This window comes from Armigeres subalbatus, chromosome 2, assembly GCF_024139115.2.
Source record: "Armigeres subalbatus isolate Guangzhou_Male chromosome 2, GZ_Asu_2, whole genome shotgun sequence".
Lineage (NCBI taxonomy): Eukaryota > Metazoa > Arthropoda > Insecta > Diptera > Culicidae > Armigeres > Armigeres subalbatus.
The window spans coordinates 28169386-28195305 of record NC_085140.1 but is presented as its reverse complement, the minus strand read 5'-3'; the positions used below and the strand labels follow the sequence as shown (position 1 = coordinate 28195305).

The 25920-nt window shown below is 38.2% G+C and overlaps 1 protein-coding gene across 2 annotated transcripts in view; it reads right to left on the bottom strand.

Moving 5' to 3' along the window:
• LOC134218388 (rap guanine nucleotide exchange factor 4) overlaps window positions 1–25920 on the bottom strand; it is a 666467-nt gene that overhangs the window by 541165 nt on the left and 99382 nt on the right. The gene's annotated exons all lie outside the window — the stretch shown is intronic.

Below are 25920 nucleotides of genomic sequence, written 5' to 3'. Positions count from 1 at the left end.
TGAGAAATGAGAAATGAGAGATGAGAAATGAGAAATCAGAAAAAGAAATGAGAAATTAAGAATAAAATAAATCATTAAGAGAGAAGGAAAAACAATATTTAAAAATATGAGAAATGAAAAATGAGAAATGGGAAATGGGAAATGAGAAATGAGAAATGAGAAATGAGAAATGAGAAATGAGAAATGAGAAATGAGAAATGAGAAATGAGAAATGAGAAATGAGAAATAAGAAATAAGAAATGAGTAATGAGAAATGAGAAATGAGAAATGAGTAATGAGAAATGAGAAATTAGGAATGATATGAATCATGAGGAGCGTTTCTTCTCACTAATCATTTCTCACGGTGAGAAGGAAAAAAAAACGTTTACTAATCTGAGAAATGAGAAATGAGAAATGAGAAATGAGAAATGAAAAATAAGAAATGAGAAATAAGAAATTAGGAATGAAATAAATCATGAGGAGTGTTTCTTCTCACTAATCATTTCTCACGGTGAGAAGGAAAAAAACCTTACTGATATGAGAAATGAGAAATGAGGGATGATAAATAAGAGATGAGAAATGAGTAATGAGAAATGAGAAATTAGGAATGAAATAAATCATGAGGATTGTTTCTTCTCACTAATCATTTCTCACGATGAGAAGGAAAAAAACTTCTCACTGATCTGAGAAATGAGAAATGAGAAATGAAAAATGAGAAATGAGAAATAAGAAATTGGGAATGAAATAAATCATGAGGAGTGTTTCTTCTCACTATTCATTTCTCGCGATGAGAAGGAAATAAAACTTCTCACTAATCTTTCAACTATTATTTTTTGACTCCCAAGCTTTCACTTCTTTCTTCACTTTCTCCCAGTGAAAAACGCCTTTGCACAATTACTGCTTTTGAACTATTCAATGTTTGGCATGAATTGTGTTGGCGACTGCAATAATGATAATTAAGAAATCTCAATAAGTCATTTTTCCATGTGGACAATTTAGTAGAAAGGGGAGTATGGCAAATATCTACGGTTCATACATTTTTTTGAATTTTTCTTTGAGCCATTTTCCACGCTGTGGGAGGGGGTTTCAAAAATTGATTATCAATAGGCAGCCTCCAAATCAAATGACATCCAAATTTAAACTGCTTTATTTTATTTGCTACCTATACAGTGCAGAAAGAAAAGTCACGTTTAATGTAGAATGTGTTGTCGTCATTTCCCTTGTTTTCCGTCACTCATCATCACTCAGTAGAACATAGAAAGCACATGATGTATGCAAAGTTACTCAATTGAATAAAATTATCACACTAACAAAGTTTCAATGAAATTTGAGAGGGGTCTACCAATCCCTCATACTAGTCATCGTGAAATCCGCCTGTCAACAACGTGTCTATTTTGACCAACCTGCAGACGACATCACGTTGAACCCTTTTCTCTCATTTCGTGTGATGGTTGTCAAACCAGACTGGACAAAGGGACACTATTTCATATTGATTCTCAATGTTACTATTAGTTCGATAAACTCGAATCAATTTTCCACACGAGTTTCATTCTTTTCAACAAAATATGTCCATGGAATCGTTTGAGCAAATATTACTATGCTTCACGCATTACTTCTCATTTTGAAACTTATCCCCCTCTGACTCGAAACCGCACATATGTAGCCAATTTGGTATGGATATTCATGCTCCATCATCATGGTCGATGGAATTAGGTGCGACGAGTTGGAAGCCAAATTTTTTTCTGATTTGCGATTCAGCGTGAAAATCAAACAAATTCACCCTCCGCCACTCATGTGGGATAATGGTTTCAAAGGCTTCATCTGGATAAAATGCAGCTGTTTGCACTTCCTGATGTTTTTGGAAGGCGAATTGAATTTGTTTCCAAAATAGATAGTAGTGGGCAAGGAACAGATTACAAAACTTAATCACATTCAAAAAGTATTTTCGATTATTTTCGTTATCGCTCGCACAATACATATTTTCGATTTAGATCGAACTTTGGTCATTTTTTTGTTTTTTTTTTCGTTCATTTTGGCATTTTTTCATGTGCAATATCTCGAACGAAAACTTGGATAAAGTTGTAGTTGCGTCTAATCAATGTTCGACATGTGAATTTCAATACCATTTTCTTAGCTTTTCTACATGTATGGAAATCCCATTCCGTACCATCGTCCCCAACGCCGCATAATACTCTCACTTTTCGATGGAGTAAAAATTCGAGCCAGATGGTACACCGGGTAGCACAGTGGTGGCAAAAGTGGAAAAAGTTGTATCCAACTTGGCAGCTGATGTTTGTTTTACGTGCTCGCGTGCCAGCAGAATAAAAGCACCCCTGCCAAACTGTCGATCAATTGAATCCGAAGAAGAATAGAGCGTATAGATTGGAACCGGCTGGATTAGCAAGGATGGCAGGAGGGTGTATTTGGGGCGGATCCGAACACAACTTTCCTCTCGAATTACAGACAGGACAGCTGAGCAGGTCCCTACGGTTGCGGTGGAGTGTTGGTGGCGTGCTCAATCGTCTGTGTTACTGTTCGAGTCGATGAAGACAGCAACAGTTCGAATTATGATGTGAAGGCAAATCGACCGATGAGGAACAGTTTCCCGCCGTTGAACGAGGATCAAAATTGACGGCTGTCATTCGGCGAAACGAAAATGCGAAATTTAATGGATGTAAAACTGGTGGCGCATGGCAAGGCCAACAGTATCGAATTTCTTCTGTTGTTGCAAGTAAGTTAGATGGAGGCGCATTATATTTGAATCACTTTTAGAGAGAGGAACCTTGTCCTAGCAAAACTTGTTGATCGGAATGATATGATATTCTACCCTTTGTTCTAATATATATGAACCGCTTTTAGTAGGTTGATAAACCAAAGATTCGCCAATAATGTAAATAATCACAGATCGATTTTACAAAAATGTTGTTCATTAGTAAAATTATCAACAAACATGACAAGCTTATTTTATTCCATGACTATTATTATTTTTTAAATGGACTGATTGCTTTTCTATAATAGAGGTTTTTATATTGGTTTTTTAATCCTACACGCAAAAAAAGCGTTCATGAATTCGTGAACTAACAAGTTCACGGTGTATTTTTTAGTGAACAACGTCACGTTTTCTGGAACATGACTGGTGTTCCCGAATCCATGAATAAAATCACGGTGTATTTTTGCTGGTTCACGAATTTGGGAACGCTTTTTTTGCGTGCAACAACAATTCAATGGCGACAATGTTGTAAATATAGTCACTTCAATTACAACGTTTATATTTTAAAACATTTTCTTCCAATTTTATCACTACAAAACTTTTCTTTGGATACGTTTTTAAAGGCGATGAACATTTGTTTTGAACCTCATTTTCATCCATCAATAATGAATTTTTCAAATGTTTGTGTATAATTTTGCTCTCCTATTGAAACAAAAATTATCGTACCGGTTCCATATGTTCATTCAATAAAAATGATTTTTGCCTTTCTCGTATACAAAGTATACGTAAAGGCTATATGTTCGCTCAAAAACGAACTTTTATAGGAGTCCCGGAGACCCATAGTGTTATATACCGATCGACTCAGCTCGACGAATTGAAGTGATGTCTGTGTGTATGTGTGTGTGTATGTGTGTGTGTATGTGTGTGTGTATGTGTGTGTGTATGTGTGTGTGTATGTGTGTGTGTATGTGTGTGTGTATGTGTGTGTGTGTGTGTGTGTGTGTGTGTATGTGTGTGCGCAAAATAATCTCACTCATTTTTCAGGCACTTATCATTAACCGATTTGCTCGCAATAAGTTGCATTCGACGCGGAATCTTGTCCCATTGTTTCGTATTGAAAATTGGCCGAATCGGACTATGGGCTTCGGAGTTATGGCCAAAATATATTTGTTTACAACAAAAATTCTCACTCACTTTTTAGACACTTACTCTTAGCTGATTTACTCGCAACAAGTTTCATTCAACGCAGAATCTTGTCCCATTGTTTCGTATTGAAAATTGGACAGGTCGGACTATGGGATTCGAAGTTATGGGCAAAATCCACTTTTTCACATGAGAAACACGTACAAAATTCTCACTCATTTTTTAGACACTTATGCTTAACCGATTTGCTCGCAACAAGTTGCATTCGACTCGAAATCTTGTCCCATTTTTTTTTTTTTTTTTAACCATTTCATTTATTTGGTAGGCTCAGTCGTGTGTGACACTTTGCGGAGCCGCAATTCTTAAGTATGATATCTTTATAATTTGTATCATCTTATCATTAACAGTTAGTAGGGAAGGGACATAGACCATAATACTCGTGGTGACTCAAGGTTATATTTTACTTAATTCAGGATGGACGGGGTAAGGATTTGGATTTAGGTTATTTCAGCTGCTCATCCGGGCGTTTGCGTAGAAGACGGTTTTGCATGGCGTCGTGCTCGATTTTGATTCAGCAGGGAGCATCTTCCGGATGGCCAGGGCTTCGTGGTACACGGAACAGAAAAACAGAATCGAACAAGAGAAAAAAAACTGAGAAAGAGATAAACACGGGCATTAGACTTTGATATCAGCCGAGCAAAGAAATACATAGATGGACTGCATATAAACCACATCGCGATCTCCCAAAACACCTCTTATTTCCCTGTAGGGTTGTTTACCTCGAGCCACAAGGGTATCCAATAGTTGCTCTCTGGAGGCGTCATTCTCCGAGCAGAACCAAACTACGTGATCGATGTCATCGTAACCGGCTCCGCACCTACATAAGTTGCTATCGACAAGGTTTATTCTGTAGAGATGTGCGTTTAGTGAATAGTGATTGGACATAAGCCTTGACATCACGCGAATGAAGCCTCGACTCAAGTCCTCACCTCTGAACCACGCTCGCGCAGAAACTTTAGGAACTATAGAAAATAGCCACCGTCCAAGTTCGTTGTGTGACCAATTCATCTGCCAATTTTGAAGAGTACTCTGACGGACTAATGGGAAAAACTCGTTATTCGAGATTTGTCTATCATAAACTTCACCTTCCTGTGCGCCCACCTTTGCTAGCGTGTCCGCTTTCTCATTGCCATAGATTAGGCAATGGGATGGGACCCATACAAAGGTAATCTTGAATGATCTTTCGACCAAATTACGCATCTGCTCTCTTATTTTTGTAAGAAAGTAAGATGCGTGCTTAACTGGTTTCATCGACCGGAGGGCCTCGATAGAACTAAGACTATCCGAGAAGATGAAATAATGGTCTACGGGCTGATCGGAAATAATCCCCAGAGCGAAGTTAATTGCTGCCAGCTCAGCAACATAAACCGAACACGGTTCCTGAAGTTTTCGGAAGGTGGTTGAATTTACATTGAAGACACCGAAGCCAGTGGATCCGTTGATGCGAGAACCATCAGTGAAATATCTGTTGTTGCAATTGACATGTTCATATTTTTCAGAAAAATGGAGGAATAGATATTTGTCGAAGGTGATCTAGTATTCATTGAATAGCGTGTTTCATGCACAGATCGTATTCAATGGAGGAACTGTCATTGATGAAGTTAACTCGAGGTGGATTATAACATGGAAGACAAAGATCTGACGATATGTAGTTGAGGTAGACCCTCAGGAATCTTGACTGACGAATCAGTTCAAGCATATTATCGAAATTTTCTAAGACAAGTGTGTTACTTGTCCCACATTTGATCAGTATTCTGAGTGAGAGTTCCCAGTAACGGTGCTTTAAAGGAGTGACTCCAGCAAGCACCTCCAGGCTCATGTTATGCGTTGAATGCATACAGCCGAGAGCAATACGCAAACAACGATATTGAATACGTTCCAATTTAATTAGGTGGCAATCAGCTGCTGAGAGGAAGCAGAAAGAGCCGTACTCTAAAACAGAGAGAATAGTCGTTCTATAGAGTTTGATGAGGTCTTCCGGTGAGCACCCCACCACGTTCCGGATATAGAACGTAGAAAATGTATTCTTTTCCGGCATTTATCTATCAAATAATCAATATGGGTTTTCCAGGTACATTTGGAATCAAACCAGACCCCAAGGTATTTAGAAGATAAAGATTGGTTGATGTCATCATTCAACAGCTTTAGTTTCAGTTGAGCTGGGTTCCGCTTTCTAGTAAACACAACCAATTGAGTTTTTTGCGGTGAAAACTCGATCCCTAAATGTCTGGCCCAAACAGTCAGATTATCTAGGGTACTTTGCAATGGTCCTTGCAAGACAGCTGCGCATGGACCTCTAAGAGAGACCACGGCATCATCTGCAAGTTGTCTGAGCGTGCATTGTCCTTCCAAACAATTGTCAATATCTTTAACATAGAAATTATAAAGCAAGGGACTTAAACATGATCCTTGGGGAAGGCCCATGTAGCTATTTCTGGAAGTTGTCAGGGTGCCGAGAGTAAAATTCATATGTTTAACTGACAACAAATTGTAAAAAAAAATTATTTAAAATGACTGGTATTCCACTACTGTGCAGGTTTTCCGACAATACTTCTATGGAAACTGAATCAAAAGCGCCCTTAATATCCAAGAATACTGAAGCCAGTTGTTCCTTGTGCGCGTAGGCCAGCTGTATATCTGAAGAGAGCAACGCTAGGCAATCATTTGTTCCTTTACCTTTTCGAAAACCAAACTGAGTATTTGAAAGCAATGCATTTTTTTCGACCCAATGGTCGATTCTTGAAAGAATCATTTTCTCCAATAATTTTCTCATGCATGATAGCATGGCAATCGGTCGGTACGAATTGTGATCAGACGCTGGTTTCCCAGGCTTTTGAATAGCTATTACTTTCACCTGTTGCCATTCTGGGGGTACGATGTTGTACTCCATGAAACAGTTGTACAGGTCAAGTAATCGTCTTTTAGCGATATCAGGGAGGTTTTTCAGAAGGTTGAATTTAATGTTATCGCATCCCGGGGAAGAATTATTCGATGAAAGAAGAGACATAGATAGTTCCAGCATTGAAAATGGCCCACCCAAAGAACCGGGATCAGCTACTGATTCTCGAAATAGCAGTTCTGCTGGTACGGAATCTGGACAGACCTTTTTGCGAAGTTGAATATCCATCGATTGGAGTATTCTTCACTCTCGTTGGTGGAAGTGCGGTTCCGCATGTTGCGGGCCGTTTTCCAAAGTGTTGTCATTGAGGTTTCTCGCGATAGTCCCTCGACAAAACGTCGCCAGTAGCTACGTTTTTAGCCTTGAGAAGATTTTTGAGCTTTCTTTCAAGCCTCAAATACTCTTCAAAAAGCTCAGACCTTCCGTGTTTACGGAAAGCCTTGAAGGCATCAGATTTCTCGGAATACAACTTAGTACATTCATCATCCCATCCAGGAGTGGCTGGTCTTCTTATGATAGATGTACTTGGAACGCGTCGTTTCTGAGCTTCTAGTGCGCTTTTATGAATCAATTCGGTAAGGAATCGATACTCATCCAGTGGAGGAAGAATATCAGTTGATTCAATACCAATTTTTACCGCCGATGCAAATTTTTGCCAGTCAATGTTTTTCGTGAGGTCGAAAGGAACATTTACTGGCACTGATCGTTGATAGCCACTTTTGATTGTGGTGACTATCGGCATGTGGTCACTACCATGGGGATCTTCGATTACCTTCCACGTGCAATCTAATGATAGTGAATTAGAGCATAAAGACAGATCTATTCGACTTTCCTGACCTTGAGGTCCTATTCGAGTTACTTCGCCTGTGTTCAAAATATTCAAGTTGAAATCGTCGCACAAATCATAGAAAATAGGCGCTCTATTATCGTCTCTAGTTTCGCCCCATGCAATACCATGTGCATTCATATCCCCCAGTATTAAAACTGGGGATGATAAAAGAGAGACTGCGCTCCAAAGATGCCGACGATTAAGTGAGGCATTTGGGGGAATATATACTGAAGCTATGCAAAGGTCTTTATTCTTTACATTTACTTGGCAAGCGACGATTTCTAAACCATTAACAGTCGGAATAGAATTCTGTAGAAAGTGTGACATTTTTGATTCCCAAAAGAACGCCACCATAATGATCATTCCGATCTTGGCGAATAATGTTAAAATCGTGGAAGTTGATTTCATCTTCAGAAGAAAGCCATGTTTCACAGAGTGCAAATATATCGCAATCGGAGTTGCGAATTAAAACTTAAACACGTCCAATTTATGTTTCAGACTATGACAGTTCCACTGCAGCACAGTGATTGTATCTTGTATGATCGTATTATCCATCGAAAGATACAAGTCCTGCAAGAAGGGGCCATGAAACAGTCAATTGCTTCAGATAACTTTCAACTGTTGGAATAAAGAGGTCAATGATTGGCCTCAATGAATTCGGAATATTGAATAAGTTCAAAATACGATCCACAAGGTCCTCAAAGGATATCAATCCTCGCTTGGATGAGATTCTTTTCTTGGAAGTGCGAGTAGCAGTTTTCTGCTCAGAGATATTCCTTGACTGATGTTTCTTTGTAACATCAGTTTTAGGCAATGGCGGGAATGTCTTACTGCAACATGGGTCAAAAGGAGCAGTATAGACAGGCTGCTTCGGGATTTTAAATAATCCCCCATTACCATCAGATTTAGGCAAGCTTCTAGGGATGATTTTTGTTTTCTTACGGCGCAATCCCGGGGAAGACAGTTTCTTCCTCTTTTCGGGTACGTGTACCTCCGCAGAATCATCCATATCGGCTACGTCAGAGTCCGATTCGTCAATGGAAATGACATCATAAAAATCACTAACTTGAACGGCGGCTGAAACAGCAGCCGTTGCGTTAGCAGTTGCGGATGTGTCTTGCGACTTTACCATTTCCGCATACGACTGCTTGGAGCGCTGTACCAACGAGCGCTTCACTTTTTGGGTGCGCTTTCTGTACACCGGGCATTCTTGCAAACCATGGGGAGGATCCAAACCACAATAAGCGCATTTTGTTGCTTGTTGTTGGCAGGCCTCCTCCCTATGCTTCTCAAAACATTTGCCACAACGGGGCTTGTTGTCGCAAAACTCGGCAGTGTGCCCCAACTGTTTGCAGTTGGTACAATTAAACACCCTTGGCACAAAAAGCCGCACCGGAAATAACATATTTTCAATATCTACATATTTTGGGAGAATCGAACCGGCGAACGTCACCCGAAGCGAACCAGACTTAGAAAATACTTTTTTACCATCTACCATGGTAGCTGAATGCAACTCCTTGCAATCCAGAATATCCACAGTAGATCGCAGGGCATTCTTTAAACGACCTTTTCCTGCAAGTACATCCTTGCAAGTCAGGCTCGCTGCGTTTATGACACCTTCAATTTCGACTTCTCGCGAGGGCACATAAACTAAATATTCTACATTATACAGTTGGTCTTTTGCGATTGCATTTGCATCCTGATATGTAGGTGCGGTTACACGTAGTTTGTTCCGATTAATCTGATGAAAATCAGTTTTCGGAAAACGACGCGTCAAATCACGCTTGATGCCTAGAAAATCAAGGCTTTTCGTTTTCTGCCGGAAATAAACAACCCAGGGACCAGGTGATGTGGCCTGGTAAAATCGCGTGCGAACAACATTGTCTGTTGAAGGCGAATCGCCTCCACTCGCTTCGTCCATGTATGCGAAAAAAAACTTAAATAAATTTATTTAAGGAAAAAAAACAATTTTTTGAACCAGGCTAATGCCCACTCTTTCTGCACTGCCCGATTTTTTCTGTTCGAGAAAAAGTGTAGCCAACTCCACGCTGTGTGAACAGAAGCGTGGTATGATATGCGAACAATGAAAAGCGTTTAGGTACTTAGCCTTTTCGTCGCTGCTTCGCTGCTACCTACGACCGTCCTCGTATGGTGATAGAAGCCAATCCAATAATATTCACGGCACTGCACTGATCACCGGTTGGTGATTTACCAAATGCAGCCCGCTTCCTCTAGCCGGCAGGATTTCACCTTGCGAAACTCGGTAATTAAACACACCGCGCCGAATAACAAAAGCGCACTTTTTCGAGTTGTTCGCGTGAAGAGATACAAACTTTAACTTTTTGCGTCTGACTCAGTCCAATGCCGCACTGGGAGTGAATCTTGTCCCATTGTTTCGTATTGAAAATTGGCCGAATCGGACTATGGGCCTCGGAGTTATGGCCAAAATATATTTTTTTACAACAAAAAATCTCACTCACTTTTTAGACACTTACTCTTAGCTGATTTACTCGCAACAAGTTTCATTCAACGCAGAATCTTGTCCCATTGTTTCGTATTGAAAATTGGACAGATCGGACTATGGGTTTCGAAGTTATGGCCAAAATCCACTTTTTCACATGATAAACACGTACAAAATTCTCACTCATTTTTCAGGCACTTATCCTTAACCGATTTGCTCGCAACAAGTTTCGTTCGACGCGAAATCCTGTCCCATTGTTTCGTATTGAAAATTGGTCGAATCGAACTATGGGATTCGAAGTAATGGCCAAAATACATTTGTTGACAAGAAATATTCTCACTCATTTTTTATGCACTTACTTTTAGCCGATTTGCCTGCAACAAGTTGCATTCGACGCAGAATCTTGTTCCATTGTTTCGTATTGAAAATTAAACAGATATGGCCAAAGTTTATTTTTTTGCCTTTTTTCACATGAGAAACACGTACAAAATTCTCACTCATTTTTAGGCACTTATGCTTAACCGATTTGCTCGCAACAAGTTGCATCTGACGCGGAATCCTGTCCCATTGTTTCGTTTTGAAAATTGGTCGATTCGAACTATGGGATTTGAAGTAATGGCCAAAATACATTTTTTTCATTTTTTAGGCACTTACTCTTAGCCGATTTACCCGAATCTTGTCTCATTGTTTCTTATCGAATATTGGTTTAATCAGACTATGGGCTTCGGAGTTATGGCCAAAACATATTTTTTACTTACTCTTAACCGATTTGCTTGCAACAAGTTTCATTCGACGCGGAATCCTGTTCCATTGTTTCCTTCTCGGTTTCCTTTTGAGTGTCTCGAGAAAATATCAAGACAAAATTTTCAAAACGACTTATCTGCTTTTGTAAACAAAGATTAAAACGACGATTTGACGAATCTGATAGCTCTCCCACGCAAACTAACACCATCAACAGGTAGCGGAAACCTTCACCTTCCTATTGGTGGTGTTGGTTTGCGTGGGAGAGCTATCAGATTCGTCAATTCGTCGTTTGAATCTTTGTTTACAAAAGCAGATAAGTCGTTTTGAAAATTTTGACTTGATGTAGAATATTGCGGCTTCCTGCTGGCCCCTCCGGTAATCGCAACAATCACTAATCAAAACAGAGTCAATGAAAATCTTACCCACCGTATCCACTTGCCATGAGAAATACTCTCGATGTACTCAGTGACACCGGCTGTCATTTACCGAAAAGCCCACCCCCTCGTAATGTGTTTTGTATGGAAGGGTTCTAAAATTTGTATGGGCCGTAACGCTCGCAGAATCATCAAAGACCAGTTATTTATTCCAGTTATTTAGACCCGACGAACTTCGTTTCATCTAAAATTGATTTATTCTCTGATTAGTTCTCGAGTTATGCAGAAATTTATGTTTCATTTGTATGGAAGCCCCCCTTTCCTAAGGGGGGATGGGTCTCGAACCATCTTAAGAACCTTCCCCGTCCCAAAAAAACCTCTGCATACAAATTTTCACGCTGATCGGCTTAGTAGTTTCGGAGTCTATAATGGTCAGACAGACAGAAATTCATTTTTATGTATAGACCTGTACAGCTGTTTTCGAATTCACTCACCCGATGGATTTTTACATTTAAGCGGCTCGTCTTCTCGAACAAAAGTTCATTATGCGACCCGCTCAAACGTCATAATTTCTTGGGGGAGTTCATTTTGCGTTAGTCTATATAGAAGATTATCAACGTTTACGAGGCGAACCGGTCCAGGGCCGAAAACCTCATTAATAAAGATATTAATAATAATAATTATCAACGTAATCCAAGAGCAGGTATTTATGGCAATTCTCGCCTAACTTTTCAAAAGGTCCTAAGTAACATTTTTTTCATGAATTAATTTGAGTAGCGCAATCAAAAGCTTTCATGTTGTTCTGTCGATTGCGCTATTCAAATTAATTCATGAAAAAATTGTTACTTAGGACCTTTTGAAAAGTTAAGCGAGAATTAATCTAGCCTGAGGCGGCTCTGTCCCAGTGTGGGGATGTAATGCCAATCAGAAGAAGAAGAATCTAGCCAGAAGTACAATAATGCAACAAAGTTACTCCATTGTACCTTTACTGACCCATCACTCCAAGCTTCCGAAACAGACTAATAACATGTTGATATCGTTTCAATTTAAGGACAACTATGCGTCCATCGTCAGTATTACCGAGTCAATAAATCCATTCAAGTAACCCCCAATTTCCCAGTCCTTTTCTGCAGAATAATCACTCTTTGTAAGCGCTGTCGCTCGTAGAAATGGCACAACGTCAAACCAGGCAATCCGAGAGCTCTCGCTGCTTCAAATGGCCGATGGTCATGGTTCGGTGAAACACCTTTTTGATGAATTTGCGATACTTAGTCCGTAAAAGCCCTCCTTAGCCGTGCGGTAAGATGCGCTGCTACAAAGCCAGACCATGCTGAGGGTGGCTGGGTTCGATTTCCGGTGCCGATCTAGGCAATTTTCGGATTGGAAATTGTCTCGACTTCCCTGGGCATAAAAGTATCATCGTGTTAGCCTCATGATATACGAATGCAAAAATGGTAACCTGGCTTAGAAACCTCGCAGTTAATAACTGTGGAAGTGCTTAATGAACACTAAGCCGCGAGGCGGCTCTGTCCTAGTGTGGGGATGTAATGCCAATAAGATAGAGAGAGTCCGTAAAAGCAAACGGAAATAAACAATAACTTTTCAATGGCGCTTGGTGCGATTTAGCATAACCCAGACCATATATAGCTATCTCATACACTGGGCTGGTGTAACCTGTAGCCGAGAATAGAACCGTGCTGTCAATACAGTGGCCAAGTCCTTACCCGCTAGTGTAACCATGAGGTATAGTTGATTGGTCACGCTACCCGTTCATAGCGCACATACGTACTAAGTTTCATAAAGAGGTCCTGTAGTATCCGCGGTAATATCATGGGGGTTCCCCGAGAAAATGGTAACTGGATGTAGATGCGAAAGATTTAGAAGACATTAGGATTTTTGTAGGATTGATTGATATGTCTACGCTCATAAGTTTTTTTTGCCTTTCTCGTATACAAAGTATACATAAAGGCTATATGTTCGCTCCAAAAACGAAATTTTTATAGGAGTCCCGGAGACCCATAGTGTTATATACCGATCGACTCAGCTCGACGAATTGAGGTGATGTCTGTGTGTGCGTGTGTGTGTATGTGTGTGCGCAAAATAATCTCACTCATTTTTCAGGCACTTATCCTTAACCGATTTGCTCGCAACAAGTTGCATTTGACGCGGAATCTTGGCCAATTGTTTCGTATTAAAAATTGGCCGAATCGGACTGTGGGCTTCGAAATTATAGCCAAAATATATTTTTTTTATAAGAAAAATTCTCACTCACTTTTTAGGCACTTACTCTTAGCTGATTTACTCGCAACAAGTTTCATTCGACGTAGAATCTTGTCCAATTGTTTCGTATTGAAAATTGGACAGGTCGGACTATGGGTTTTGAAGTGTGGGAAAATTTATTTTTTTTACATGAGAAACACATACAAAATTCTCACTCATTTTTCAGACACTTATTTCCAACGGATTTGCTCGCAACAAGTTGCATTCGACGCGGTATCTTGCCCCATTGTTTCGTATTGAAAATTGGTGGAATCGGATTATGGGATTTGGAGTTATGGCCAAAATACATTTTTTTACAAATAAAAATCTCACTCATTTTTAGGCACTTACCCTTAGCCGATTTGCTCGCAACAAGTTGCATTCGATGCAAAATCCGGTCCCATTGTTTCGTATTGAAAATTGGCCGGATCGGACTATGGGCTCAGAAGTTATGGCCAAAATACTTTTTTTCACCAAAAGTGCGTAGAAATTACTCACTCGGAAAAAACGAGAAAGGCAACATCACCTCTAGGTGGATTAATCTGGGTTTTTTAATTTTTTCCCTAGTTTTTCCCTAACACATGTTAGTAAAACGAACAAACGAATTTTGATTTTTTAATTTTTTCCCTAGTTTTTCCCTAACACATGTTAGTAAAACGAACAAACGAATTTTGATTCGTTATCCATTCATTGAGATATGGAATCAAGTTATATCACCGAGATGTAAAATGGAGCTTGTTCCACTGTTTGAGAAAACTTCAATTCAAGGAAAACCACCTTGCAGATTCGATACGCTTCCGAGTTATCGAAAAACAAGGAATGCTCCCCCTACTCACATGCCCTGCTAATTAATTATTATTATATCCGATCTTTTTCGTTATTTATGAACTCCATGAATACCTATCAAATTACGCCCACTGGATAAATGCTCTCTTAATCCAGTCTTCCAATGAATTCCATCATCGAGCATATTTTTCCAGCAATGCGGAAAAGAAAAAATCCCCGGAAATAATTCAATGAACAATGCTCCACCGAATTCCATCGAAGCTCCATAAAACACGATGGACTTTCGTGTTGTTATCGTTGTCGGTCACATTCATCGTAATTGGAGATCGTCCGTATCTTAGACAGATAATGATTCCAATCATTGAAATCGACTCCTGTATTGGTTTTCGCCCCGAGGAATTTTGCGCGCTGCTTCTTGCCGCTGGGAAAACACGCAATTCCTGGCAACATGTCGATGCTTTCGGCGGCGGCGGCGGCGATGGAATTGGTGATATATTTTTACAACGCGTAGCAACCACCCTGGATCCAGCAAGATTCCGCTTCCGGTAGCGTGGTCACGCGGTTCCATAACAGGGAGCTTAATTTTCCCGGTTTGTCCCTAAGGGAACAACGGACTAACAAGGGTGTTTCTTTTTTTGCTGCTTTGTAATGCGAAATAACAATATGAGCAATGGCTCTTATTAGTGCTTGAAGCTATCACATCCCGTCATCTATCCTTCCACGCGGTCTCAAGTCCTAGTCCTTACCCAAGGGATGTAGGTATGCTGATCGGACGTGATTGAGAGATTAGATACAATTTATTTTGTTTGTTCTGGCTTACCGCTCAGGCCGTCAGTGGCTCAGGGCCAGGAGTGGCGGGGTGGAATAAATGAAGAATCCATGCGAACAGGAATGGATGAGCAACAAAGGGAAGTGTGGGTGGTGCGAAAATGATGCCGTAGCGAGCGTGTTGGAGCGACTGAAGTTCGATTAGATTGATATGAGTCGTTTGTTTGCCAGCACGTATTCGGGGGATTAAGTCTGGCTTAATTGAGACTTCATCGGAAAAGTTTTATGAGTTCGGTTGAAGTAGTTCGGTACGGTCATATATTCAAATACTATTTCACATGTTGGAATGGGCGGTCTCAGCTGCATTACGAATGCCTTAAGCAAGAGAACGAACGTTCGATAATACAGAGCCCTAAGTAAGAAGATGAACAGAAAGAACAGTTTCGGAAGTTTATTTAACTCTTTGTCAAGGAGTGCATGATGCACTGCAATTGAGCCACCAAAGAAGCAAGAACGGTTTCGATTTGTTTTCATCGCTGCTTCTCATTTCAATTCTAAATTAGAAGTAATTCGCCGAAGAGTTCACGGAGAAATTTATTGTGAAATTCTTATGGGAATTTGTGATATCTGAAAAAAAAACTCAAAGGTGCAGCCCAATCGGGTTGTACGCAAAGATGACGTTGGACTACGTAACTATAAGAAAAGGATGGTATTTGTTTGTGTCATTTTATAAACACTGAGCTCGCATATGTCAACCGAACAAACTGCTCGTAGATCAACCGAATCAAGAAGCCGCATAGCTGCTCCCAGTTGCCAGTTGGATGGACTTTGAGTCCCGAGGAAATCGAGGAAAAGGATTAACACGACTCATCGGCCGCATCGCCACTGATGCCACTCATCTGGCCTTCAGTGGAGGTGGAAGACATCAGAATCCTAGAAGACACCATCCTCAAAAATTTGCGAAATAATCGGATGGCAGAATCGGAGGCGGCGCGAAGCCAAACGCAAACATATTTATTTGCAACGTACAACGTAAAAATCTTCACTCAGACAAATAGACTATTGAGGCATTCCACGGAGGCATGCCAGTCGATCCTGAGCGACCATTTCGAAAATATCTGAAACTTTGCACAGTTTTTCAATTTCATCTAAATCGTCATTTTTCGATATCAAATCTTCATATTGAGTCACGGCTAACTTTTCAAAAGGGTGTATGTGAAAATGGTTCAAAAATATTTAAAAAGCTGCACAGCAAAAACGGAATGATCGATTGTTATGATTTTTTCAGCAAAGTTAGACAACTAAATGATAGTTCTTAAGAAAATGTGCACAGTAAAAAAAAATTTTTTTTTACCTTTAAAAATATCATTTTTGTCACAAAAACTCAAATATCTCAAGACCCTATCTTTTTACCAACGTAATTTTTTTAGGGAAAACGGTCCATTATATTTGCTATCTACCATAAAAATTGGTGATGGTAAACTAATAAACAAAAAAGTTATGACATTTCAAACATTTCACAATTTTCACATTTAGTAAAAAAAAAATCGTGTTAGTTATTTCGAGAATTGCAGTTTGATGCAGATTTTATTGTTAAGGGCTTTGCGTGATTTAAACAAGTTGTTTTCATGATATTTTGATTTAATTATTCATAGCATCTATAGGAAACTTAGACACGATCCAGTGTTGTGATCAAAAGTATTGATAATGTCATAATTTTCATTGTACGTGACTGGCGAAAAATTTCTTCTAATAGTTTTGAAACCTGTTGATAATAAGAAACATATCAGAAATGTTATTTTTAAGACAAAAGCTGCAAAATTAAAGATTTATATACACGTATACGTCTACAGTTTACCAGCAAAAAATATTCCTCTTAGAGAATAGACTTTATGATCGGGAGGAAACGGGTATCTTCAACAACAACAAATGCATGATAGGTACATACCATTACAATGCTCACGAAAAAGCAAAAAAATACTACCACTAAGGTTGTTAAAGATCTTATGGTATATTTTTTGTTCAGTCAAGCAAATGACACCAAACTAGTCAGTAAAAACTTATAAGTGATTTTGTTTATTGGAATATAACGAACAACATGAGTAGCCGCTTTCTCAACTGTTGTAGGCCGTTTGATGGAAAAAAGTGTTCAAAAGAGTTACGAAATCTCACCGAAAGCACCATAGATAAACTGAAAGCGACTGGTTATGCTCCAATGTCCACATTGAATACATATTTACGCATTTGCACGTCCTGTCGTCTAAACGTTGACAAAAGAGCAATCTGTATATCATCGGTTGAGCAGAGCGCAGGAAGTTCGAAAACGACAACAACTGAGGAATTGCCAGATGTATCAAGTGCTGAGAGCCTTGCCACCGTACCATCAGCGAAATCTGTTTCAACAAATCAATCGGAAGATGAGTGTATCCAAAAGGTCAACATCGAACGCTTTAACGAGGGCATAGCTGGGATAAAAGTGACTCCGATTAAATGGAGTAAGATGGACTACGTTTGTTACCCGGAGAAAAAATACCGTGAAATAAACTAAGCTGTACGAAGAAACCTCTTCAAATTAGGACCTGATGATGTGGAAAATACAGACTACGATGAGGTAATTATAAAAATGAAGGAAAGGTTCTCGAGTGCAGCCACGACAAGGAAAGAAAAATAATTGATTTTGTCGATGCTGCCAAGTTCGTGGTCTATTCAGGATGCCATTGATGAGTTCAAAATCAATAGAAATACAGTAAAAGAGGCAAAACAATTGAAGAATAACCGTCTTTCAACCAAAAATACTAGGTCTAGTACTGCATTAACAGATGAGACAAAAGAAATAGTAGTTCAATATTTTGAAGATGATGAAGTAAGTCGAGCTATGCCTGGTCAAAAAGATTATGTATCAGTAAAAAAAGATGGAAAGCGTCAAGCAATTCAAAAACGATTAATGTTTCAAGGAAATTCACGATAATATTAAAGTAGGTTTTTCCTCATTTGCAAGCCTTTGGCCAAGGCAATGCAAGCTTCTTTTCAATTCAGGAACACATAATGTGTGTGTGCACAACCCATGAGAATATTAATCTTATTTTACATAGTTTGAAAAGAATCAATTTAACAAAGGATATTAAAATGTTAACTGGTAGTCTTTTGTGTGAAAATACAACATCAAATAGTTATCTACGATCTTGTTCAGATTGTCCAGGTTCTTCATCATTGGAAAATACTTTATTCGCTGAGTTTGAAGAAAAATATATTGATCAGTTATCATTTGAGCAATGAGTGACCACGGATAGGTGTGACCTAGAAACTATTGTAAAACCTGTAGATAAGTTTATGTCTTATTTTTGCTTGAAATTAGAAAGTTTAATCCCTCACGATTTCATTAAAACAGAACAATCCAGCTTTTTAAAAAATACGAAAAATACATTACAAAATGGTGAATTTTTAGTCATTTGTGATTTTTCTGAAAATTACAGCTTTGTATTGAAAGATGAAGTGCAGTCCCATCTCTGGAACGTACAACAAGCTACAATTCATCCATTCGTTATTTATTTAAATGGAAGTGCGCAAATTGAACACTTAAGTTTTATTATAATTTACGAAGATTTAAGACACGATTCAGTATCCGTAAACTAGTTCATTGAAAAAATGATTAACTTTTTACGCGTTGATAAGAATAAAGTAGTCAAAAAGATATATTTCATGTCTGATGGAGCAGCGTCGCAGTACAAAAATCGTAAGAATTTTTTGAGCCTATGTCAATTTAAATCAATGTACGGAATTGATGCAAAATGGCATTTTTTTTGCTACGTCACATGGCAAAGGTCCTGATGCTATTGGAGGAACAATAAAGCGCATGGTCACAAGAGCAAATTTAGCCAAAGAACGTGAGCATCCAATTAAAACTGCGAAAGAACTTTTTGATTGGGCAAATCGTAGAAAAGAAAAAGATTTAACCAAATTATCATTTTGTTTTACTACTACTGAAGAGTACGAAATAAAGGCTTCAGAGCTCAGCGAGCAATATAATAATGCAAAAACGATCCAAGGAACCCAAAAATTTCACTGTTTCATTCCATTGTCGAAAAATAAAATTAAAGCAAAACTATACTCAAACTGTGCTGATAATAATTCAAAAGTGTTCGATATTGTAAAAAATTTGAATAAAAATAAATAAAAAATAAGTATTAATAAACTGTTTTCATGATATCATAACCCATACCGAAATTCAAACCCAAAACTCTTAGAGTTTCTATAACAACATTGTGTAACTGCCACATTTAATTTAATAATTAGGAGAGACTCATCGATCATTCCCTGCAAAAAATATTCTGGTGCTGATATCAAATGTCAAATCTAAGATTATTTTTGTGATCTGTTAATTCATTTTTATTTATTTATACATATAATATTTATACATATAATATACACAATATCGATGAATACATAAATATGGAATATCATAAAAACAACTTGTTTAACTCACGCAAGGCCCTTAACAATAAAATCAGCATCAAACTGCGATTCTTGAAAAAAAAATTCACGGAAATTTTTTTTGTTTACTTTGTGTGAAAATTGTGAAATGTTTGAAATGTCATAACTTTTTTGTTTATTAGTTTACCATCACCAAATTTTTATGGTAGTTGTAAAAAGATGGGGTTTTGAGATATTTGAGTTTTTGTGACAAAAATGATATTTTCTAAAGCAAAACAATTTTTTTTTACGGTGTACATTTTTTTAAGAATCACCATTTAGTTGTCTAACTTTGCTGAAAAAATCATAACAATCGAACATTCCGTTTTTGCTGTGCAGCTCTTTGAATATTTTTGAACCATTTTCACATACACCCTTTTGAAAAGTTAGTCGTGACTCAATAAAAAGATTTGATATCGAAAAATGACGATTTAGATGAAATTGAAAAACTGTGCAAAGTTTCAAGTCAATAGAAAATCATGAATTAAAAATTTTGTTAAATTTTGATGCAGTTGCTTGGAATCGCCCTATTCGGCTTAAGGCCCAAATTATCGTAATCCAGTCATTGACAAGAAAACAGCCACGTGCTTGTACCACCCCCAGGAAAAAATTCGCCCACTGAGGAGAAAATGCATTCCCCAGCTGAATCGGGGAAGCACTCTTGTTTTAAAACTACATCAACATATAGTGGTGACTTCAATACATCCGTGGGATGCTTCATTTGGATGAATTTCGTAATATTATTTAAAAAAACTGCCTTTTGCAGAAAATATTGCAAAGTTGAAAAAAATATTTTTCCAGGAGGGGAAACCGTCGATTTACTCTCACGCTCTCTTACTTTGCAGATACTCGAAAATTATCGTTCAGTGTTGCGTGTTGATTTGTTCTATATGTTATGCTTGTTTTCTCGAATATGTACGTAAACATCAAGCAATAATCTATGAAAATGATGCTTTTCATGCTATATATTGACACTAAATATTAGATGTGAGCTAGAACTGTAAAAACGCAAGCATTCATAAGCAACGCAGGTTATTTTTTTTTCATAATTCAAGTGTTGATAATGTAATGTAATGCTAAAATAATAATGTAATGCTAAAACGGCATCACTTTTCATGTACACAGAGAGAAGACCGATCATATGGTCATGTAAACAATCCATTGAATCTGGACGAACATTTGAGAAGGTAGTCAACTGCATCATAATCTTACATTCATGTAAAATGCATGTAGGAAATTGTGTAATTAGGAGAAGGATGCACAACAAATCAATCTCAGATGCATGTTTGAGGTTGTTTATGCGTATCACTATAATCTGTGCACTGTACAGGTATTGAAAAGGACGTTAATATTTTGTGGAAATATATAGAGTTTGATACCTTTTGAAATGTTTGTGTACTTTGTACAAAATCAGATCTGAGCGAATGAGTAGGCTCTCCGCAAAAAAAGAAGCAAACAGCAAGAAAAAGAAGTCGATTTGATGTATGACATTTGAACCTTAAGTTTTCATATTTATTCGCCGATTCCACCGAAACAGTTCATTTTTGCAATCAACTCTTTCTGTTCAGAAAATGCTGATCCTGAGAAGAACCAATTTTCTTTCCCCAAAGGCGCTTTTCCAATAACTATCTGCAACCAAACGCTTGTCAAAACATTGCGTTGAAATTAAACTTCGTGCGTCCATTGTCCGACGGCCACTCGATGATTTTTCGCTCATACGTTACCATTTGGAATAAATTTTCAGCATTGCCACTCACTGGTGGCGCGGGACTGCAACTGACGTCATTTTTGAAGTTAACCCTTTCTTCTCATAAAATGCTAGTCCGTTGAAGTTAAATAATCTGCAGCAACTACCTCAAAGACCACCAGCAATGCGCAACCACCAAAATGTTACCAGCGCCTTCGTGCTGCCGGGTCCGCTCTGCGTGAAACCTTGTTCGAACTAAGAATTAGATCCAAACCCGCAAGTTGCTTGATTTTGATGTATGTGCTTGCAATGCATGTACGTGATTGGTTAATTTACCTATTTCTAAACTTTTTACCCATTATCGATAATAAATAGTTAACAATTAATATTTTCAGATGAAAACAAAGAAGCGTTATTTGATCCTTGATCAAATGGTCCAAAAAATTGGAAACCCATCGAGAAACGGCTGAGCTGAGATATTAACGTTCAAAGTCTATCATATTTTCTTGACGGTTTCCGATTTCCGCAATCTCAAAGTGTACCCCAATATATAAAAGACATACGTAGTTCTACGTCAAAATGTCCAAGAAAAATTCAGTGCAGAAATTGTGTGGCAGTGAAACAGTACTTGCCGTTTACTACATAAATCATATATTCAATTGCTTTGAAACCATCGAAGTAGGCCTAATGTGAACCACAACTTAGAGTCACATCATCAGCAATCAAAGCAATCGGGGAATGTGTCGTCGATCACATTCAGTGAGCAAACAGTGCGATAAGGTGTTCCAAGTGGCTCCCGCTTGCAAATAATCAGAATAAACTCCACATTTGGCGATCCTGCTGGATTTTCAGCCTTTTAAAAAAAATGTAGTATTGAGCAAGCGGGAGCACCCATAAAGTAATCGAATTGTTTGTGCAAGTGGACGTGATGTGGTCAAATACTTGGACATTGGGTGAGTAAATTTTAGAAAATGAATTAAAACTGGACCTGTTATTTTCTGCAGATTTGAACCACTAATGAATCACGAGATTCAATTATGTTGGTGTATGAATGCGTCATTTTATGTACGGATCAATCCATTTTGTGTTGCGGCGCTTTTCTTAGCAGCAGCATACTAGTTTCTTCTAAGGGAAAACAAATTTCAAACATGAATAAAACACTGGTGGAGAAGCCAGTGAGTTTGTTCTATTTTACCTCAGATTCAAACTAGAATGATGTTCGAGGGTTTGCAACGAGACTGAATCACTACTGATTTCACTCCAAAAGTGACTTGAAATCGTTGGTCCATTCGAGAGCCGTAAAAAAAAATCTTAAAATAATAAAAGAATGAGATGTTAACTGTTTTATTCAATTGTTAAATGTTTCTATAACGCAGAACATATTTATTTTCTTATAGAAAACTATGAAATATGCATAAGAAAAAAAGATTAGGGTAAGACGGTATAATATGCCCCCCCTAAGGCAACTCCTTGATATCTTTTTCCTTTTCAACGCAATTTATGCAAACTTTGTGTTATTTGGTAGTCCAGGAAGTGGCAAATGTATTGCCCGTGAGTAGTCATATAAAAATATTACTGAGAACACGTAATAAAGCTTTTTTGAAAAGTCGTGAAAAAATGGATTTTTAAAAGTGCCTGGGCAATACGCCCCACCTTAGCCAAACACGTTTCAAAGCCCTTCATTAGTATTTTATCAATCCCATAATAAAAAGGTTACAAATCCTTATGCGCGTGACATTAAAAAAGCAACATAAGTCCATTTAATCAGGTTTGAAATACATTTCAATAGTTTCCATATAATTTGGAAGCAACTGCTGCAAGCTCGCCGCGCTTGTGTCCAGTTGGTAAGGGCATATTGTCCTGCCTACACTGGGGCGTATTGACCAGTGAAACATATTTTCGAAAAACGTTACATTTTTGAAGATGGAAGCAATTTTATATTACGTTAACCACTGATAGAAGTTAATTGGTTGCCCAACTGAGTGCTCCAGTGCAAGTTTTGCGGATAGTATGCTAGAGTTTCTCCAGAATGTTGAGCAAACAAACATTGAAAGTTACATCAAAACTGTAACTTTTTGTATTTTTCTATTATTTTTATTACGTAATACAAAAATACTCCCATATTCACATAGGATGATGGTTTTACAAATATGTATAGGTACCAACTGATTTTGACCCTTAGTTAGTTATAGTTTTCTAGAAATCCATGTGGGGCGTTTTGGCCAGGTGGGGCGCATTATACCGTCTTACCCTAGTGTTTTTGTTTTAGATGATACAATTGTCCAATGCATGGACATTTTTCCCCTATTTTGAAACCAACTTAAGCAAATAGATGGACAAACTTGCTCATAAAAAAAGGTAGGCCCAAGCACACGTATAGGGCTGTTCATGATTACCAAACGAAAATTTCTCTGGTAGTGGTATCTTTTTTTTGATTCCCGTTGTAATAAAATGTGTTGTTAATTAACAATAGTTTCAACTCAGACATGCTAAGAAGTGTTTAGTACGACTTAGTATTGTGCATATTTGAATGAGCGTGAGTGAGTACGAGTTATTGTTATGATTTTTTGAATGAGCGCGAGTGGTGCTCGCATAAAGTGCTCAGTGCGACTCTGTGTTGCTAATCTTCGTAAAGAGCGCGAGTGGTGCTCGCATTAAGTGCTCAGTACGAGTTATTGTTATGATGTTTTGAATGAGCGCGAGTGGTGCTCGCATAAAGTGCTCAGTGCAACTTAGTGTTGCTAATCTTCGTAAAGAGCGCGAGTGGTGCTCGCATAAAGTGCTCAGTACGAGTTATTGTTATGATGTTTTGAATGAGCGCGAGTGGTGCTCGCATAAAGTGCTCAGTGCAACTTAGTGTTGCTAATCTTCGTAAAGAGCGCGAGTGGTGCTCGCATTAAGTGCTCAGTACGAGTTATTGTTATGATGTTTTGAATGAGCGCGAGTGGTGCTCGCATAAAGTGCTCAGTGCAACTTAGTGTTGCTAATCTTCGTAAAGAGCGCGAGTGGTGCTTGCATTAAGTGCTCAGTACGAGTTATTGTTATGATGTTTTGAATGAGCGCGAGTGGTGCTCGCATAAAGTGCTCAGTGCAACTTAGTGTTGCTAATCTTCGTAAAGAGCGCGAGTGGTGCTCGCATAAAGTGCTCAGTACGAGTTATTGTTATGATTTTTTGAATGAGCGCGAGTGGTGCTCGCATAAAGTGCTCAGTGCAACTTAGTGTTGCTAATCTTCGTAAAGAGCGCGAGTGGTGCTCGCATGAAGTGCTCAGTACGAGTTATTGTTATGAATTTTTGAATGAGCGCGAGCGGTGCTCGCATTGAGTGCTCTGTGCGAGTTATTGTTATGATGTTTTTTTTAAATGAGCGCGAGTGGTGCTCGCATGAAGTGCTCAGTACGAGTTATTGTTATGACTTTTTAAATGAGCACGAGTGGTGCTCGCATAAATTGATAAGTGAGACTTAGTGTAGCTAATCTTCGTAAGGAGCGCGAGTGGTTCATATAATTACATTTAACAATGAGATACAGTCAGTTGCATTCTAATAAATGCCACTTAAGGCCCTTGCATAAAAGTAGTCATATACTATAAATGCAATATTTATAATACCAGATGATACGTACGTTGCTAAGCGCTTGAATCGATATAATTTTGCCTATAAAGTAGTAAAAAAAAACTATGTTGGCGCTAAATAATAGTTTTTTTTTGGAGAGACGAAGTTCGACGGATCAGCTAGCATAGCATATTTGCGGTATCTAGTCAGTGTAAACATTATATTTGGAGAACTCATATCTGGAGAACAACACAATTTTACAAGCTGAATTCAACTTCGTCTCACAGTTGTTAAGTGATGTATGTAGTATGTGCCACATACAGTAAACGGGTTTATATCTTGGTTTCTTATAGGCATAATAAAAATACAAAGTTTTCATGTTTTTCATTGAAAGTCAATTCAAATGACAATTTTTTTTCACATAAATTTCTGAGAAGAGGGGAAATGTGTGGCAGTGAAACAGTACTTGCCGTTTACTACATAAATCATATATTCAATTGCTTTGAAACCATCGAAGTAGGCCTAATGTGAACCACAACTTAGAGTCCCATCATCAGCAATCAAAGCAATCGGGGAATGTGTCGTCGATCACATTCAGTGAGCAAACAGTGCGATAAGGTGTTCCAAGTGGCTCCCGCTTGCAAATAATCAGAATAAACTCCACAGAAATGTACCGTAAAGGGCTAATGGGTAACATTTTCGCAACTCGACGAGAACTTCATTATGATTATTTAATAACTCTGATCATGCCACCCCACCTAAAACAAAATCCTAAAAATAGCACAGTTTCTATACCATCGTGATAGCGAATAGAAACTGATTGTGAATTCAGAGAGATTTTTTACAAAATAATGAAAACGCTTCTACAGGGTGGACTCGACTATCCGGAGTACCGTGATTTGGGGGAAAATTTATCATTTTTTGATTGTTTTGAAAAAAAATCCCTCCGTAAGTGAAATCATGGCTTTTTATATATTTTTAAAACGAGTACTACATGTAGAATGTATAAGGCTGTTGTTCTTGATTATTTGATAACTCTAAACTTGTTTTTTAAAATATTTTTTGGCGAGCTTTTTTATTTTTCAATTTGGGGTAACTTTGATCAATCATTTATCCATAGAGCAAGCGTCTGTATACGCTAGGGTTTCTCAAAAAACACTTTTTCAAATGTTTTGATGGGCCGCCCTTTTATTAGGTTCT